The sequence below is a fragment of the Delphinus delphis genome, chromosome 2 (genome assembly GCF_949987515.2).
Source record: "Delphinus delphis chromosome 2, mDelDel1.2, whole genome shotgun sequence".
Lineage (NCBI taxonomy): Eukaryota > Metazoa > Chordata > Mammalia > Artiodactyla > Delphinidae > Delphinus > Delphinus delphis.
Window position 1 is genome coordinate 152,277,432 of NC_082684.1, and position 19,647 is coordinate 152,297,078.

A 19,647-nucleotide genomic window follows, 5' to 3' on the forward strand; every position below is an offset into this window, starting at 1 on the left:
AGCATTTGAAAGCCCCATTAGCCTTCAGTTGAGGTGAGATGCAGCCCAAGTAAGCTTACTGGTTAGACGTTGGTGGGTTAATCTGGGGGAGAGTGGGAGCTGCTTTTAAGGATTCAGTTGGGTGGATGGAATTAAATTTGTAACGGTATCGCCAGTGTAAAGTGTTGCCATTGGATTTAGGATATAAAACACACCAATATTTAATGCAAAGCATGACTAAGTCCATTTTGTCTGATCAGAGTTCAGCAAACACACTGCAATTATTCTAAGATCAGTAATACGCTGCTATAAATAATTATATGATTAAAGGAATGAGTGTTGATTATAGCACATTTGCATTTCTTTCCGAACTTTTAGTGTTGGAAACCAATAGATGACTGGATGCCAGTCCTCAGGACAGGGGTGACCTTAGCCGGGTCCCTCACTCCCCGTGTCCACAGCTTGACCATCTGTAAAATGAGGCAATGATGGCACCTCTCTCATGAGATCGTCATCAGGTCTGAGACAATGAGGAAAACACGGCAGCAGACAGCACTGACGATAGAAATGACAGCCACATACGAAATTTAAACTTTGTAGGAACCTTTTTAAGAGCAGAGAAAAAGACATCCAGGTGAAATTAATTTTAACGTTTGCTTTGCTTAACTCAATATATGCTACCATTCAACACATAATGAAAATTAAAATTATTGCTATATTTTACATTCTGTGTTTTTCATACAATGTTTTCCAAATCCAGTGTGTATTTTACAACACATTTCAGTTTGAACTAGACACATTTCAACTCCTCTGTAGCCAAACATGGCTAGTGGCTACCCTATCACAAACTTAGAACCATGCCTGGGGCTTAATAGGAATTAGCTACTAGTATTTTATTTATTTTATTTTATTTTAGCTAATATGTCCTTGCCTAAGTTGATGTTTTAATAACTTTTAAACACCCTAAACTTGTAGTGTAAATATTACATAGTTTTAAATTCCTTCTATGACCTTCCTTCTTACATAAGCACACACACACAAACACACACACAACTTTTAAATAAAAGGGGTTTTAAGTTATTGTTTGTATTTTCTTAAAGAGAAAATAAAATTGAATTCTAACTTAACATAAATGAATTTGTCAAAATATCAATGTGGAATTTTCATCACATCTGAAACTGTGGATTAAAAATTTTAAATTTGAGACATTTCAGAACAACTAACATTTCACTAGAGGGAGTTTTAGGTCCCCATTTTGAAGAAGTAGAGTTATTTGTATAGAGTAACTATATTGAGCTAAAATTTCAGTAGATAAATTTAGCATTTATATATTAGTTTGAAAATGTTTCATCCTAGAGGAATTAAAATATGCTTATGATACTTTTGAATGGAAATGTCAAATAGGTTGGCTTTTTCTGCATCACAAATATGTAGAAAATAATTTTTCTCTCTGAGACAGGTATTTTTGTCATTGTTTAGAAGATCGATAGCCATTGGTATTATTCAAGGTAAATAAACACAGGGCTTTTTTTTTGGACTGCCTCTTTTGACCATCCAGGACCTGTCCAGCCTGAGCCTGAAGGGCCATCAGAATGTCCAGGAACAGGTCAATATCCTTACCTGAGGGCAGCTCAACCTTAGAGTTAAGGGAAAGATAAATGCTCTCTGGATACATACACATTCAGTTGAAGAGCATTTTCCAAGTAAGAAAAGTAAGGATGTTTGGGCCTGATCAATAATAATGTCATATTGTTCATATCATCTGGGGGAAGTTTCACTGGGTCCCCAACTTGCTTGTCATTTCTGGTTCTGTGCTAGTGGGCTCTCTCCATAGTTCAGGTTTTGGAATGGAATCAAGATCCTTGGACGATAATGCCTCAGTCTGACTCTCATGTTTAAGAATGAGTGTTGGCACGGTGGGGTGGGTGGCAAAGCTGAGACTCAAACCCAAGTCTTCGTCCACTTAGTGAGGGGTCAGTCTCTCCAGTGCTGCCAAATGCATCCTGAACTGAGGTGTGATATATTTCAGGCTGTGTGTGTGTGTGTGTGTGTGTGTGTGTGTGCGTGAGCCTGGGGATGGGAACGGTGTGGGGTTGCATCTTAGTCAGCTCAGGCAAAGTACCATAGACTGGGTGTCTTATCAACAGCAGACATTTATTTCTTACAGTTCTGGAGGCTGGGAGTCCTAGATCAGGGCACCCGCATTCTTGGGTTCTGGTGAAGGCCCTCACCCCTCAAAGACCTCACCTCCTAGTACCATCACCTTGGGGGTTAGGTTTTAACACATGAATTTTGAGAGACAGAAACATTCTACAGCAGGTGGGGACAAGACCTTTAAGGGTTAAAATGTGCTTCAGAACAAAAGGAATAGCACACGTCAAGAAACGGTGAGAAAGCTGTGATAAATAAATATTACAGGCTCCAAGAAAGTAATATAAAAACTTGTCATTTTCATAATATTTTGGTTCTGTTAAATTTACCTAGATATCTTCAAATGATCCAATTGACCACAAAAGCACTAATGTATACATTTTAATAAATCGAAATGAACTCAAGTTTCATAGAAATTGTCTCCAACAGATGCATCTGCCATAATACACAAGTGTCGGCTGATACTTGAGACCTCTGTCTCTACACTGCGAATAAGAACTCTTGCCTGTCTAACCAACCATGTGATTGTGGGAATTAGAAGTCTCCCATGTGGCAAGATGGTAGATTCTTTTTAGGGAGTTCATGAAATTTAAAACTGCAACCATAAGACCATCAATTTGAGCTAGGAAGAATGGAAGCAGCTTCCCAAAGAAGCCAGCCTGCCCGTCTATTAGAGTATTTATTTGGCCTTTGGATTCCTAATTGTGTGTGCAAGACATGGAAAAACCTGACAGCAGTTTAGGGAAAAGCAATGAAAATGATGAAGGGGCTGTTTGCATTGATTTATGAAGACACGTTAAGTGACTGCAATATGAATAAATGTCCTCAATGACGACTGGGGAAAGACAGAATAAATGTCTGCAAAAATCTGCTGGGTGTAAACCCTGAAAAGGGAGATAGATGAGGATGCAGAGGAATGTGATAAGGAATAATGAGATGGAATGGGGAGAGTTTCCACAAAAAGAAATTGTAGTCATTTTCTTCTCCTGAAAATTGTCCATCAATGAAGAAGCTCGATACCGCGATTAGAAGCTCTCAGACTAGACACAGTCAAGGCTGCGGAAATATATTGTAACAACGTGTGCAAGTGAGTGGGGAAGGCGGTTGATGTCTCTGCCGGGAGAGAGAGGAGCCGGGCGATCGTGCTCACGATGCAGTCACGCTGGATCCACGTTTTCTTCTCTCTCCTGCGGGAAAACAAGCAGGGACTGAGAACTTCTGGGTCTTGATTCTGCCTCGTGTACCTGCACTTCTCTCTGGACTCCCTTAAAGAAGCACAGAGAACAGCTCTGCTAAGCAAGCAGCCTTGTATAAGGTTACTTGTTTTTGCAACGCTCACTCCTCTGACCCAAGGGCGTGAGGCGTAGTATTAATGAACTGACATAAGGTTCCTTTCTTTTTTTCACTCGTATCCTCTCTCTCCTGTCCTCCCACTCTGAGGTCTGAGTCTCTGTAAGAAATAGAGAGAAGCTAGGGGAGGGGGCAGAGCATTGGACTCAGAGTCTCCTCAGCCTCCTTAAATAAAGTGGGGAGCGATGTGGCCGATAATTTCTGACTTCAGCGGAGACAAATAATGAAGTTTCAATAAGGCCTTAACAATTAGCATCGTAACCACCATCGCGTGGGAAGCGAAACGTTAGATTAGTTACGCTTGTAGGAAGTAATCAGCTAAGAATTACTGCACTCATTTTTAAGTGATCATAGAATTACCCTGTTTGCTTCTATTGAGACTTCAACTGAGAATCCCAGCCCGAGTCCATACCACAGCCAAAAAAGGGCAAAGTATAATCATTAAAATGTAGCTTTGGATTCACTCTTAAAATGAAAGCGTGATGATTTAAAAAGAAGTTGTACTAATGTCTGTTTAAATGTTTGTAGCTTATGAGGAAAGACGAAAGCAGCCTCTACATCAATCAATTTGTAGTTAAATGTTTTGAGCCAGAAAATTTTGTAGAATCCAGACAGGTCATAATTCTTTGTCACATTTTGCTATCAACTGTGACCCTAGCAGGAAACTTTGAGCAAGTAAATAACTAAAAGGTATCATTTCTCAGATGGCTTATACGAGCCAAGATTAAAATGGGAGATTCCCTCGTCGGTGAGATAATCATCAGCTGTATGTTGCCCAGAGTTATTGGATTTTGCATTTTTTATATTTACCATTTTTATTCTTAATATTATGTTTCTATTATTTTGTCCTGTGGGTGGGATAGTTGAATGCATAGTGGTCAACATTTTTCCTTTAAAAGGTAACTTTCACGGTTTTAAGAGTGTTTCTAAATAAGCTAGAAGAAGACATTATGAGTGAAATACATATGGTTTTCTAAGAAAAAAAGGCATTTTAGAATTTGTTGTGAAACAGGAAAACGTGGGGAATCACTCTTATGGAATTAACCCCGGGGAAAAAGCATTTACGAAATTTAAAGGAAACAGATTCTAACATGTACAACATGAAGTAAAAATACAAAACTATTTAGCCATTTTTCCATCTACCCATCATTTATCCTCAGTGATGATCTAAAGCTATTTAGTTACCAGTTGCTCTAAAGCCCATATGACATTCATTTTGAACTTTTAGGTCAGGAAAACTTTCCCTTGCAAGCCAGAAGAATCCTACTTTCATGTGAACTCTTGGGACAGTATACGTGCTTATGCAGAAACTCTCCTTTAATTTCGCATGACTATCTAATTAAATGAATGAAATCCACTTACATTTAACCATATAGTTTCCAGGGATTTGAAATCTTGCTCAGGGCTCTTGAACTTTAATTCAATGTCTGGCTATATTTAAGTCTCTGGTGTGATTCTCTGAGTGTCTACATATCTAAGTTTGTGAATGAAAAGAGACTTGCTTCTATACAAATGAAAATGAAGAATTGATTTCTTAATGCCTTGAAAAGTCCAGTTCTAATATTGTTGAGCTCTATTTAATGTCCTTAAGTAGATGGATAATCAGCCAGTTTGCTACGTCAGATTATAAAATATTCTTTTTTTTAACTGAAGATTTTTTAAATTGTATATTCTTTATTTTTAATTAATTAATTTTTTAAACATCTTTATTGGAGTATAATCGCTTTACAGTGGTGTGTTAGTTTCTGCTTTATAACAAAGTGAATCAGCTATACATATACATATATCCCCATAACTCCTCCCTCTTGTGTCTCCCTCCCACCCTCCCTATCCAACCCCTCTAGGTGGTCACAAAGGACAAAGCTGATCTCCCTGTGCTATGCAGCTGCTTCCCACTAGCTATCTATTTTACATTTGGTAGTATTTATAAGTCCATGCCACTCTCTCGTTTCATCCCAGCTTACCCTTCCCCCTCCCCGTGTCCTCAAGTCCATTCTCTACATCTGCATCTTTATTCCTGTCTTGCCTTTAGATTCTTCAGAACCTTTTTTTTTCTTTTTTTTTTTTTTTAGATTCCATATATATGTGTTAGCATACGGTATTTGTTTTGCCCTTTCTGACTTACTTCACTCCGTATGACAGACTCTAGGTCCATCCACCTCACTACAAATAATTTTGTTTCTTTTTATGGCTAAGTAATATTCCATTGTACATGTGTGCCACATCTTCTTCATCCATTCATCTGTCAATGGACACTTAGGTTGCTTCCATGTCCTGGCTATTGTAAATAGAGCTGCAATGAACATTGTGGTACATGACTCTTTTTGAATTATGGTTTTCTCAGGGTATGAGCCCAATAGTGGGATTACTGGGTCATATGGTAGTTCTGTTTTTAGTTTTTTAAGGAACCTCCATGCTGTTCTCTATAGTGGCTGTATCAATTTACATTCCCACCAACAGTGCAAGAGAGTTCCCTTTTCACCACACCTGCAGCATTTATTGTTTGTTGATTTTTTGATGATGGCCATTCTGACTGGTGTGAGGTGATACCTCATTGTAGTTTTGTTTTGCATTTCTCTAATGATTAGTGATGTTGAACACTCTTTCATGTGTTTGTTGGCAATCTGTATATGTTCTTTGGAGAAATGTCTATTTAGGTCTTCTGCCCATTTTGGGATTGGGTTGTTTGTGTTTTTGATATTAAGCTGCATGAGCTGCTTGTATATTTTGGAGGTTAACCTTTTGTCAGTTGCTTCGTTTGCAAATATTTTCTCCCATTCTAAGGGTTGTCTTTTCACCTTGTTTATGGTGTCCTTTGCTGTGCAAAAGCTTTTAAGTTTCATTAGGTCCCATTTGTTTATTTGTGTTTTTATTTCCATTTCTCTAGGAGGTGGGTCAAAAAGGATCTTGCTGTGATGTATGTCATAGAGTGTTCTGCCTATGTTTTATGCTAAGAGTTTTATAGTGTCTGGCCTTATATTTAGGTCTTTAATCCATTTTGAGTTTATTTTTGTGTATGGTGTTAGGGAGTGTTCTAATTTCCTTCTTTTACATGTAGCTGTCCAGTTTTCCCAGTATCACTTATGGAAGAGGCTGTCTTCTCCATTGTATATTCTTTTTTTTTTAAATTAATTATAATTAATTTACTTTTGGCTGTTGGGTCTTCGTTTCTGTGTTGGGTCTTCGTTTCTCTGTGAGGGCTTTCTCTAGTTGCGGCAAGTGGGGCCACTCTTCATCACGGTGCACGGGCCTCTCACTATTGCGGCCTCTCGTTGTGGAGCACAGGCTCCAGACACACAGGCTCAGTAATTGTGGCTCACAGGCCTAGTTGCTCCGCGGCATGTGGGATCTTCCCAGACCAGGGCTCGAACCCGTGTACCCTGCATTGGCAGGCAGATTCTCAACCACTGCGCCACCAGGGAAGCCCTCCATTGTATATTCTTGCATCCTTTATCAAAAATAAGGTGACCATATAAGCGTGGGTTTATCTCTGGGCTTTCAATCCTGTTCCAATGATCTATATTTTTGTTTTTGTGCCAGTACCATACTGTCTTGATTACTGTAGCTTTGTAGTATAGTCTGAAGTCTGGGAGCCTGATTCCTCCAGTTCCGTTTTTCTTTCTCAAGATTGCTTTGGCTATTCGGGGTCTTTTGTGTTTCCATACAAACTGTGAAATTATTTGTTCTAGTGCTGTGAAAAATGCCAGTGGTAGTTTGATAGGGATTGCATTGAATCTGTAGATAGTTTTGGGTAGTATAGTCATTTTCACAATGTTGATTCTTCCAATCCAAAAGCATGGTATATCTCTCCATTTGTTTATATCATTTTTAATTTCCTTCATCAGTGTCTTATGGTTTTCTGCATACAAGTCTTTTGTCTCCTTTAGGTAGGTTTATTCCTAGGTATTTTATTCTTTTTGTTGCAGTGGTAAATGGGAGTGTTTCCTTAATTTCTCTTTCAGATATTTCATCATTAGTGTATAGGAATGCAAGAGATTTCTGTGCATTAATTTTGTATACTGCTACTTAACCAAATTTGTTGATTACCTCTAGTAGTTTTCTGGTACCATCTTTAGGATCCTCTCTGTATAGTATCATGTCATCTGTAAACAGTGACAGCTTTACTTCTTTTCCAACTTGGAGTCCTTTTATTTCTTTTCCCTCTCTGATTGCTGTTCTAAAACTTCCAAAACTATGTTGAATTATAATGGTGAGAGTGGGCAACCTTGTCTTGTTCCTGATCCTAGTGGAAACGGTTTCAGTTTTTCACCACTGAGGACAAGGTTGGCTGTGGGTTTGTCATATATGGCCTTTATTATGTTGAGGAAAGTTCCTTCTATGCCTACTTTCTGGAGGGTTTTTAATCACAAATGGGTGTTGAATTTTGTCAAAAGCTTTCTCTGCATCTATTGAGATGCTCATATGGTTTTTCTCCTTCACTTTGCTAATATGGTGTATCACATTGATTGATTTGCATATATTGAAGAATGCTTGCATTCCTGGGATAAACCCCACTTGATCATGGTGTATGATCCTTTTAATGTGCTGTTGGATTCTGTTTGCTAGTATTTTGTTGAGGATTTTTGCATCTATGTTCATCAGTGACATTGGCCTGTAGCTTTCTTTCTTTGTGACATCTTTGTCTGGTTTTGGTATCACGGTGATGGTGCCCTCGTGGAATGAGTTTTGGAGTGTTCCTCCCTCTGCTAGATTTTGGAAGAGTATGAGAAGGATAGTTGTTAGCTCTTCTCTAAATGTTTGATAGAATTCGCCTGTGAAGCCATCTGGTCCTGGGCTTTTGTTTGTTGGAAGATTTTTAATCACACTTTCAATTTCAGTGCTTGTGATTGGTCGGTTTATACTTCCTACTTCTTCCTGGTTCAGTCTCAGAAGGTTGCATTTTTCTAAGAATGTGTCCATTTCTTCCAGGTTGTCCATTTTATTGGCATATAGTTGCTTGCAGTAATCTCTCATGATCCTTTGTAGTTTTGCAGTGTCAGTTGTTACTTCTCCTTTTTCATTTCTAATTTTTTTGATTTGAGTCTTCTCCCTTTTTTTCTTGATGAGTCTGGCTAACGGTTTATCAATTTTGTTTATCTTCTCAAAGAACCAGCTTTTAGTTTTATTGATCTTTGCTATTGTTTCCTTCATTCCTTTTTCATTTATTTCTGATCTGATCTTTATGATTTCTTTCCTTCTGCTAACTTTGGGGGTTTTGGTTCTTCTTTCCCTAATTGCTTTAGTTGTAAGGTTAGGTTGTTTATTTGAGATATTTTCTTGTTTCTTCAGGTAGGATTGTATTGCTATAAACTTCCTTCTTAGAACTGCTTTTGCTGCATCCTGTAGGTTTTGGGTCGTCATGTTTTCACTGTCATTTGTTTCTAGGTACTTTTCTGATTTCCTCTTTGATTTCTTCAGTGATCTCTTGGTTATTTAGTAGTGCATTGTTTAGCCTCCATATTTGTTCCTTTTACAGATTTTTTCCTGTAATTGATATCTAGTCACAAAGCATTGTGTTCGAAAAAGATACTTGATACAATTTCCATTTTCTTAAATTTACCAAGGCTTGATTTGTGACCCAAGATATGATCTATCCTGGAGAATGTTCCATGAGCACTTGAGAAGAAAATGTATTCTGTTGTTTTTGGATGGAACGTCCTATAAATATCAATTAAGTCCATTTTGTTTAATGTATCATTTAAAGCTTGTGTTTCCTTATTTATTTTCCTTTTGGATGTTCTGTCCATTGGTGAAAGTGGGGTGTTAAAGTCCCCTACTATGACTGTGTTATCGTCAATTTCCCCTTTTATGGCTGTTAGCATTTGCCTTATGTATTGAAGTGCTCCTATGTTAGGTGTATAAATATTTACAATTGTTATATCTTTTCTTGGATTGATCCCTTGATCATTATGTAGTGTCCTTCTTTGTCTCTTGTAGTAGTCTTTATTTAAGTCTATTTTGTCTGATATGAGAACTGCTACTCCAGCTTGCTTCTGATTTCCATTGGCATGGAATATCTTTTTCCATCCCCTCACTTTCAGTCTGTATGTGTCCCTAGGTCTGACAGCATATATACGGGGCTTGTTTTTGTATCCATTCAGCCAGTCTATGTCTTTTGGTTGGAGCATTTAATCTATTTACATTTCAGGTAATTATCAATACGTATCAATACGTATTACCATTTTCTTAATTTGGGGGGTTTGTTATTGTAGGTCTTTTCCTTCTCTTGTGTTTCCTGCCTGGAGAAGTTCCTTTAGCATTTGTTCACCCACCGCCTGCCCCAGTGGGTGAACAGACAAGCCTCTCGGGCTGGTGAGTGCTGGTCGGCACCGATCCTCTGTGCGAGAATCTCTCCGCTTTGCCCTCCACACCCCTGTGACTGTGGTCTCCTCCACGGCCCCGAAGCTTCCCCCCTCTGCCACCAGCAGTCTCTGCCCACGAAGGGGCTTCCTAGTGTGTGGAAACCTTTCCTCCTTCACAGCTCCCTCCCAGAGGTGCATGTCCCATCCCTATTCTTTTGTCTCTGTTTATTCTTTTTTCTTTTCCCCTACCCAGGTACGTGGGGAGTTTCTTTGCCTTTTGGGAGGTCTAAGGTCTTCTGCCAACTTTCAGTAGGTGTTCTGTAGGAGTTGTTCCACATGTATATGTACTTCTGCTGTATCTGTGGGGAGGAAGGTGATCTCCATGTCTTACTCTCCGCCTTCTTGAAGTCTCCTCTATAAAATATTCTTGACACAAGTAAGTTGTTTAGGGTAATGTTTCAGTCAAATATAACTATCAGCTAAGCAAACATCAACATTTACTGCAAAAGAGGATGGCACACTAAAACACCACACTTTTTCTCCAAAAGTCTCTATATTCCTGTTATCCTGATTCTTTTATGTTCCCATCTCTTCTATAACGTTTGCCAAAAATCAAAGCACTTACTGTGCATAAATGTGTGCATTGAAACAGTTGCTGTTTACAAAAAGGTTAACACGTGGACTGTTGGTTTTCAGGTTTTATTAATAATGAATAATCTTTTCTGTCTTACAAATTTGTGTGTGTGTGTGTGTGTGTGTGTGTGTGCACGTGTGTGTTTTAATATTAACTTTGCCAGAGTCCTTTGGTGGGAAGAAGAAAAGGCACTGAATTACAGGTTCTATAAATTATTATCAGGACAAATTCTCTGTACAAGGGCATTTCCTCATGTGAGTCAGAAAAACTACTTGGTGTCTCAGGTTCTACCTTCACAAGAGGCATGGGATTTGCTTGTGGCATGTTGAGATTGATTTAATAAACATTTGCAAAATAAACTGTGACTCTTACAAAATGGTCATAAAGTAGAAAAGCCATACCCACAAGTGTAAGGCTGTGTATCCAGCCCCATGTGGTTATTAACATAAAGTTTCTGCATTCAAAGAGGGGACTTGCTGTGACAAAGGCTGGGGGCCAGCATGTCTAAAAGCACTGGGTAAGGGTACTATGTACTGAAGAAAGACTTCTCCCTGGTGGCTGAGCTAGGGCTGCCCATGCCAGGGGTCATGTCCTTCTACAGCAAGGTCATATAGTACCACACGCCTGCAGTAAATGTGATATGAATTATCTATGTTTGCAGACAACTCATTTCTGCTTCCTGTGTAGCAGACATCCAGAGAAACAGTGTATCGCAGAGCTGCAAAGAGATAATAAATTTTAGATGTTTCTAATATTCCAGAAAACAAGGTCAATGAATGCTCTCTGGGTTTATCTTTGTATTTGCCTTGTGAATTCCGTTTTGTTTTTCCAAGGATCCTCAGCTTCTTAGATTTTTGAAAGGATGAGGATAGGAATTGGAAACCCACGTAGCAGCAGGATTACCTGAAAGCACATGCAGAACACTCTCAGAGCTGTTGTCCACTGTGTTCTCTTTGTCAGGTGTAGATAAATCACGTGTTGTCCTGTAAATTGGGTGCCCAAGGTCATGTGAGTGAAAGAAAGCTCCCACAATGGAACAGTGGAGGCCCAGGCTTTGAGTCTGAGTCTAATGGCCTCAGCACCACTTACTTCAGGTAGCTGACCACCTGGCCACCGATTCAGACAAAGGAGATTGCAGAGGGGATAAAAGCAAGACCTGCGTAATGGATGCACAGCACTCACAGGTTCTGCCTGGATGATAGGAAAGCACTTTGTGGAAGGAAAAAGACCATCTTTTGGATAAAAGATCTTTCTGTTGGCCAAATGGAGTCGCTTTTATCGTAACAGTTCACTCTTGACTAATTGTCCTTCATTTCTAAAGAGCCTGCCATCCTTCTGTCTCCATTTTCTCACCCAAGTGCCATTTTCAGATTAGTTTTTACTCCCTCAATGACATTTCAACAATCATGTATATTCCTTCTTCTGTATTCACTTTTGTAATAATAGCTCTCGGGACCTAAATAGAGCCCAGGAACTACAGCTCCACCTGTGCAGGAGTGAAGGAGTCCTCTCTAAAAGCACAGAACCTGGACTGTAAGGGAGGCTCGCATCCTAGAGAGCGAAGAAAACCAGATTGTCTTCTGCCTCTGTTGATCAGGTTACCATCGAGGTCACTTGGCTGCTTTCTTGTAGGAAGGAATCAGTTCTAGGACGTAATGTACAGTGCGGTGACTATATACATGGAATCAATTCTCAACGCATTATGTCAACTCAGACGGAAATTCTAAGCAAACACATTTTGGTGTGTGTGTATGTGTGTGTGTTACTCACTTGAAAATAGGTGCAATCGAGAATTATATGACTCGCCTGTTGGAACACAGAGTTTAAAGGGAAAAAAATGGGAAAGTTAAAAGGACACTAAAGCATTAAAATAATGATGATAGTGACAACCAATATGTTATTAAATATAGTGTCTCTCCTAAGCCTCAGCTCAGCTTTGCAAGGGAGGTTTAATCTCAACAGTGTGCACTGTGGGGATAAACAGCTAATATGCCACTGTCGGTCTCCTTGAAGAAACAGTGACTTCCATGAGTTTGAATTCTTTAGATTCCACATATAAATGAGATCATGCCATGCTTGTCTTTCTGTGTCTGTCTTGATTCCCTCAGCTTAAGGTCCTCCAGGTTCATCCATGTCATCCAAATGGCAGGATTTCCTTCCTTTTTAAGGCTGATTAATATTCTGTCCTGAGTGTGTATATATATGTATATATACACATACCACATAGAATGGTGGTTGCTGGGGGTGGGGAAATGGAAGATGCTGGTCAAAGGGTACAAAGTTTCAGTTATAAGATGAATAAGCTCTGGGAATCTAACGTTCAGCATGGTGACTATATTTAACAATACTGTTTTCTGTTCTTGAAATTTGCTAAGAGGGTAGACCTTAAGGGTTCTCACACAGAAAGAAAACGCTAATTGGGTGGTGATGAATATATAATATAATATAATATTATATTATAGCTTGATTATATAATCATTTCACAATATATATATGTTAAAACATAACATTGTACACTTTGAATATACAGAATTTTTGTCAATTAAACCTCCATTATATAGTATTGTGGTGGAGATGCTAGCAATGCCTTGATAGAGTAAGAGCAGGGAGAGGACAGCTCTGGGAGCTAGATGTGTTAGAACAGATCTGCTACACAGAGCCAGAGGACGCACCAGCTGACTGTGTCCTGGGAGGGCCCAGAGAGCGTTCCAGCCCCACAAGCAGTAAAGGAACCCAGAGGCTATTTGTTTGATGACCAGTTCACCATCACTGCCATGTGGTCAGCATGGCAGTGGAGTGGGATACTGTGGACCAGAGACCCCCCAGCATCCATGGGAGTGGCAGGATTCTGAAATGACAGAGGCCAGGTGGTAGCCCTGGCAATAGAATGGCAACTAGTGGATCTGTGGCCAGGGCTGAGGGACAGGGTTTCCATAGGTGTGAAATAGATGGGCAGCCAATTAGGGGACTGCTTGGCCAACAGAAAAAAACAGGTCAAGAGTGGGTGAGCCAAAGACTTATGTTAGTTACCTCAAAGAAAAATCATGACGCAAGGAAGGAAGAAAATCTTGTTTCCCCTACCCTCCTTGGTTCTCTGTCTGGGGAGTCTATAGATGAGACTGACAAAAGACAGATTAACAAGAGAAAAACAAAGATATTTATTAACATATGCAGAGCTCATATCCACAGGAGAATTCAGCAATGAGTAACTCAAAAGGGTGGTTAGAACTTGGGCTTATATAGCATCTTAACAAAGGAATAATACATTTTTAGAGAAGTGACAAAACAAAAGAAAAGGACTTTGAGTTTCTAGGGTAGCAAATGATGGGAAGGTAAATATATGGGGGAGTTAATGGGAGATAAGGGCTAGTTAGTAAGGTTTGCTGTGTGGATTCCTCTAGTGCCGGCTCTGGGCTGATCAGGGTCTAGAGTTGTCCCTGGTGGTTAACTTCTGTCCTTCCTGGTAGAGCCGGGAGGGGGACACCTTTATACATTTATGTCCTGTTTTTAGGCAAATGGGGGAGGACAGCTTTTCTTGTATCTGTTTCTTCTCACTTGCCTTCAGCTCAGAATAATCCCTCTGCCACAGTGGCATATTCTGGGAGGGTGCATTCTGCTGTCCCACAGAATGAAGTAAGGAGTCCCAGGTGTTAGTCAAGAGTGTAGGGACCTGTGCGTGGGAATGGGCAGTGACATCCTCTTGAAGGTAAAGAACAAGTTTACACCTTGCACCTCTTATCACAAGGAATGAAGCACACTGCTTTTGTAGAGCCCTTTGGGTTTGGAGCCAGTATAATCTGAACCTGGAAATACTATGCCAACCCATTATCAGGTGCCTGGGAAGGATGCCTTTTTGATAAGGGCCTAGAATAAGAGTTAACATTGAAGCATGTTCAACATGCAGTTAAAGAAACCCCCCCCCCACACCAGCTTGAGCCAATGAAACAGCAGATCCCATTGTTGGGAGGGACCTGTGGTCCATACGCATGCTGTGTAGACCTCTGCTCAGCCTCAGTTAGAGCATCGCAGTGTAGACCTCTAGAGTCCTGAAGCCTAGCTGACATCCTGCAGTGGAGAAGCTGTGATTTCTGAGTGTGATAGAAGAAGTGGTGCCAGCAGAGACTTTCGATGCCCTGTCCTGGGCTGGCAGGGTTAAGAGCTGTAGCACCTGATGGCAACAAGTCTGGCGGCAGTGTCCTTATGGCATGTTTGAATTTTTAGAAACCACTGCTTTACTGTTTCATAATTAATGAAAAACATCACAAAATTATGCATAACTCAATACTTTAAAAATCATTGTTTTAAAGAAACATGGCATGTTTCTCTGTGTTCCTGGCTCTGAAGATTCTAAGCATGGCTCTGAGCACCTCTTGAAATTCTATGGACTATACAATATTTGTACAACAAATTCCTTTACAAGCCTAGGCCATCAGAGCTGGTGTCTGCTGCTTGTCACAAAGAATTCAAACATTGAGCAATGGTAATGATGATCCAGTCCTTTGCTAGGAAAGTTCCCAGGGGATGCAGGAATAAGAGCTGTCCCAAGATTGGTCTAATGTTACTGGTATTTTAGAAATCATATTTTCTACCGCCCTTATTTTGCACATTAAGGGATGAGTCTCCTGGAAGTATAGTTTGCTGGCATTTTCATGAGTGCGCCTGGTCTTCTTAGTAAAAGAAGCCACGTCTCCTAGTGTCCAAGCCAGACCACTCTCGGCCCCCTGACTCCTGTGATGCTTCTGTATCTCTGCAAACACACAACCAGAAGTGACTTTCCCTTGTTCATTTTACTAACCTCCAAGATGGAGTCGAATATTATGCAAATGGAGGTCATTCCCCTTATGTCTGAAAAATAATGGTGTTGCGTATGTCTTGGTGGCTATCGAACTCCTTATAGATTACTTGTACGATAAGATGAAAGACTTTAACAATTTTGCAGTAATGATAATTGGGTCAAGGATAAATCAGGGAGTTAATCAGAAGGGTTTATTAATCAGCATATCTCCAGTGGAGCCATTGGGACTGATTAATAACTTGGTACACAAAGGGAATGTGAAGTTTAAAAATCAATGACCCAATCGACAGCACTGTGTCTTCTGCATCAATGGCATTGAAGCTGTATTAGAAAATTTTCAGATTATTAATCATTAGCCCAATATCCCTGAATAGAAGCTGACCAAAGTAATATGTACCTAGAGAAAAACAGCTAGAAATGCCCTAGGAAACTTTCTATGAATTTGTTTATGTTAGAGCAGAAGACTGTCTCTTCATACCGATATAGCTGTACTGTCTAATTTTAGTTTTAAATAGCAACAGCAATTAGTCCACTAAAAGAACTAATTGCTTGCAAATTTTCATATTTAAACATAAAGCCATTTTTTAAATGACAGTACTGAATAACATTTCAAAGTCTAGGCGAACAATGATTTTTAAAGTATTGAGTTATGCATAATTTTATGACATTTTTCATTAATTATAAAACAGTAAAGCAGTGATTTCTAAAAATTCAAGGAAAGAATGAAAGAAATCATTACTTTGAAAATTTTTATAAATCAGAGAACATTACCAAGAGTGTGATTATAATCAAAGCCTATCTTAAATAACCTATTTCTTATTAACAAACATCATTCTAGGCATGTATGCTAACTCACAATGGACTTGTAATGAGAGGAGCATTTTTTCATGAAATCTACTCCTGAAGATTATAATTATTTTTACTGCTCAAAAATGATAAACTTCCCCCCCCCCGACCCAATTCAAACCCATTCCACTACTGCCCTTCCTTTCTTGAAAATACCTTAGGTGTTTAGTTCACAGAAATAGAATGAGTGACCACATACTTGCATTCATTGGCTTGCCAAAACTTCAGATTTCTCAGCATTAAAATGGTCCTTTTGGTGAAAAGCTGTTCTTCGAAGGCCCTTCCTTCTCCTTAACCGGATTTCAGAGTTTATGACCAAGAACTTTGGAGCCAGCCAGACTGGGTCCGATCTAACTCTGGTCTTAATTAAATGTGACCTTGGGTAAACTGCATACTCTTTTAAGCATCAGGAACCTCATCCATACAAATAATTGGACCACATAATCCATCTCTCTAGCTATGGTCAGGATTAAATAAAATAAGCCTATAAAGTAATTACTCAATAAACGTGTGCTTAATGTTTGTATTAATATTTCATTACTATGAATAAAATAACCATACATTAGAGAAATGGCATTTTATGACCCTATTCTCCATAAACAATGGCCAAGTAAAGACACAAGGATAAGCAACTGATAACAAGATAGTTAGGATGGGCCTCTAGTTAGGAGTACATCCTGAGTTCTTTTAAATGTCCTAGTCTTTAACGTCTGCCTCCAAAAGGGGCAAAAGAGAAAAATGAAGGATGGAAAAACAGGATGCTGGTGCTTTAAATCCGCTGGAAGTCAGGTCAGCTGGTCTGGGGGGGCAGCAGCAACAATGGCACTGCCTCTTTGTACCTCTGTGATCAGAAGCAGCAATCCCAGCAAGATCCCTGATATTTAGAGTACAGGGTCCTTTTTTGTCCATCCTGGCTCCTGCTTGCTGAGTGCAATTTCTCCTGGAACACCTGGACAGGTGTCTACTAAGGAGCTGAGGGTGGAGGACGGGTAGCTGCTACTGTGCTAAGAGCTGAAATTGACCACAAGTGACTGCAATTCGCCATCCAGTTCTTCCCCTGGAAGTTGCAAGCCTTCAATAGAGTCCAGAGTTCCAAATAGTTACATCAGACAGATTCTGCCAGAGCAATTATTATCTGGATGGGGAAATAGATTCCCGACGCTTCCTACTCTGCCATCTTCCCAGAACCCTCCCTGAATGATTCGCTTTTAATTCTTACATTTGTTATCCTTTATACACATAATATGAACAAATATATGGATAATAAATGCAGAAATTGCATGAAATAATGCAGTCCCATTTCTTTTCATATTTTTCTATTGGATTTGAAAATTATGTTTAGTAAATCACATTTTTAGTATTTAAGGAGATTTGTAAAAATGATTTTAATTTTTAAATAATACTTTGTTAGAAATGTCAATGAATTGTATCCTTTTTTTTGAAATCATCTTTGTAGAGCATTAAAAAGGATTTAATTTAGCTTAGTTTTGTATGACTTTCTTAGAATTTTTTCCACATTACATGGTATTTAATGTTATGTTATTTTTACATTCTGAACATAGGGAAAATATTAATCCCTTTTCTAAATTGAAACCAAAAGAATTTTAGCTTCTTAATTCAAAAGTGTTCTCAGGTGTATAACAAGCTTATTGTAAGTCTGAGCTCTTTCCTGTTTACCTCTCATTTAAAAAAAATGATGGCCAAAAAAATGCTCAAATTTTAGTGTACATGGGAGTAACTGGGAATTTTGTGAAAATGAAGATTCTGATTTGGTGGGCCTGGGGTGAAGCCTAGGGTTCTGGATTTCTAATAAGCCCCCAGATTATTCTGATGCTATTGTTCTGCAGACCACACATTAAGAAGTATAATATTACCTCAAACTGGTTACCCTCTGGAGAGAAAATAGGAGAAAGCTTATGTACCTGTTCAGACATTTGTTTCCTCTCACCCACTAAAAGTAAAGACCCAGATAAGAGTATCATCAATCTGTCCACCATCCACCCATCTATCCATTCATCCTTTTATCCAGCTACCTACCCATTCATCCTCCTATCCACCCATTTATTCACCCATTCATCCATCCATATTTCCATTTACCACCCATCCACCAATCCATCCTTTCTTCCATCCACTCATTCATCCATTCATCCAAGAAATATTTATTGAGCATCTTCCATGTACAAGGGACTATTCTGGGTCCAGGCATCAAAGTGCATATCATAGTGAACCGTAGCTTCTGATAGGGAAAAATAGAACATAAATACCTAAATAAATACATGAAAAAGATCATTTTAGAATTTGATGATTGCCATAACTAAACTAAATCAGCAGAAAGCAATGGAGAGCGATAGAGGCAGTATATCCACCACTTGGGTCCCCAGGACTGGATTTGTATTTGTATAAACGTACACAGATGACTTGATGGGTCAAGGCTACATATTCGTTCTCTTACAGCCTCCTCTTTGAAATGCAGAATGATTGAATGAGATGATCCAAGGAAGGACTTGGCAACATGCTGAAAGCACTCGATAAGTGTTAGCTGTTATTATTTTCTGAGGAGATGATATTTGCGAACCACACTTTGCAGTAATACAGAGAAAAGCCTCTCATGCAGAATGAGAATTTATGAAAATGTTAAAACACCTCATATGCCCAGAGATTAGAGAGCAGTGAATAAATTGAGAAGCTCGATGTTTCAAAAACTGTAGGGTGAATATGGCTGGAAATGAGATTTTGAAGGTAGTTAAGATGATAAGAGTTGGATAATGAAAGAGAATTGTGTCTCATACGAGAGAGTTTGGCTATTGTCCTGATCTATAGGACCATGGTTTTCAGGCTCTAGGGTGTAAAATAATGTGGGGGACCTTGTATTCACCCCAGAGCTTCTCATACATTTTGTTTTAAGAAGATTTTGAAGCAAATATTCCTTTGGGCAGGAGAAAGCCAGTACCGGCAGTTTTTAAGCCAGTTTTAAAGCAGTGAAATATGTAAAATGCTATAAGCCAAAATGTAATAGTGCTAATATAATGATAAGCTGTAAGAGAAAGACCAAAGATTTACCTCGAGCAGAACATAAACAAAAATAAGTTCTATGACCTGAGAGAGAATAATAGAAAGACATTTTGAGCTGACCAGATCAAATTATAATATCAATTGTTAAGAAATGATACTTTTATAAGTAAAAAGAACAATGGGCCAATAGTTAAAACCAGCAGAGAGTTCAAATAGAAACTGTCTTGTACACAGAAAAGTTCTAGAGATATGTGGTCTTTTCTATGATATGTGGTCACCTGAAGGAAACTGGGCGAAGGCACAGAATATGAGCTGACCTCATGTGTTCATCTCAGAAACATGAGAATCACCTTTGCAGGTTTGAAAATAATCAACATTACTTTCTGGTAATATTTGAGAAAATCAATTTGTCAGAGATACTTTCTCCTTCCCCACGTCAGAGATCCTGAATATAACAAGGACATTTACTTGAGAAGAATAAAGTGGTTTTGGAGAAGACAAAGATGAAAGAACTCAGGAATCACCTTCATCTCTGGGTACATCGATTGACTAATAGAACACAGGACACATGGAAACAT

General features: G+C 39.1%; 1 long non-coding RNA gene across 1 annotated transcript in view; it reads right to left on the reverse strand.

The window, feature by feature from the left end:
* Window positions 1-3,201: 3,201 nt before the first annotated feature.
* LOC132419866 (uncharacterized) overlaps window positions 3,202-19,647 on the reverse strand; it is a 28,598-nt gene continuing 12,152 nt past the window's right edge. Inside the window, exon 4 of the long non-coding RNA XR_009518263.1 lies at window positions 3,202-3,317. This is a non-coding gene — a long non-coding RNA (uncharacterized lncRNA). The remainder of the gene's footprint in view (window positions 3,318-19,647) is intronic.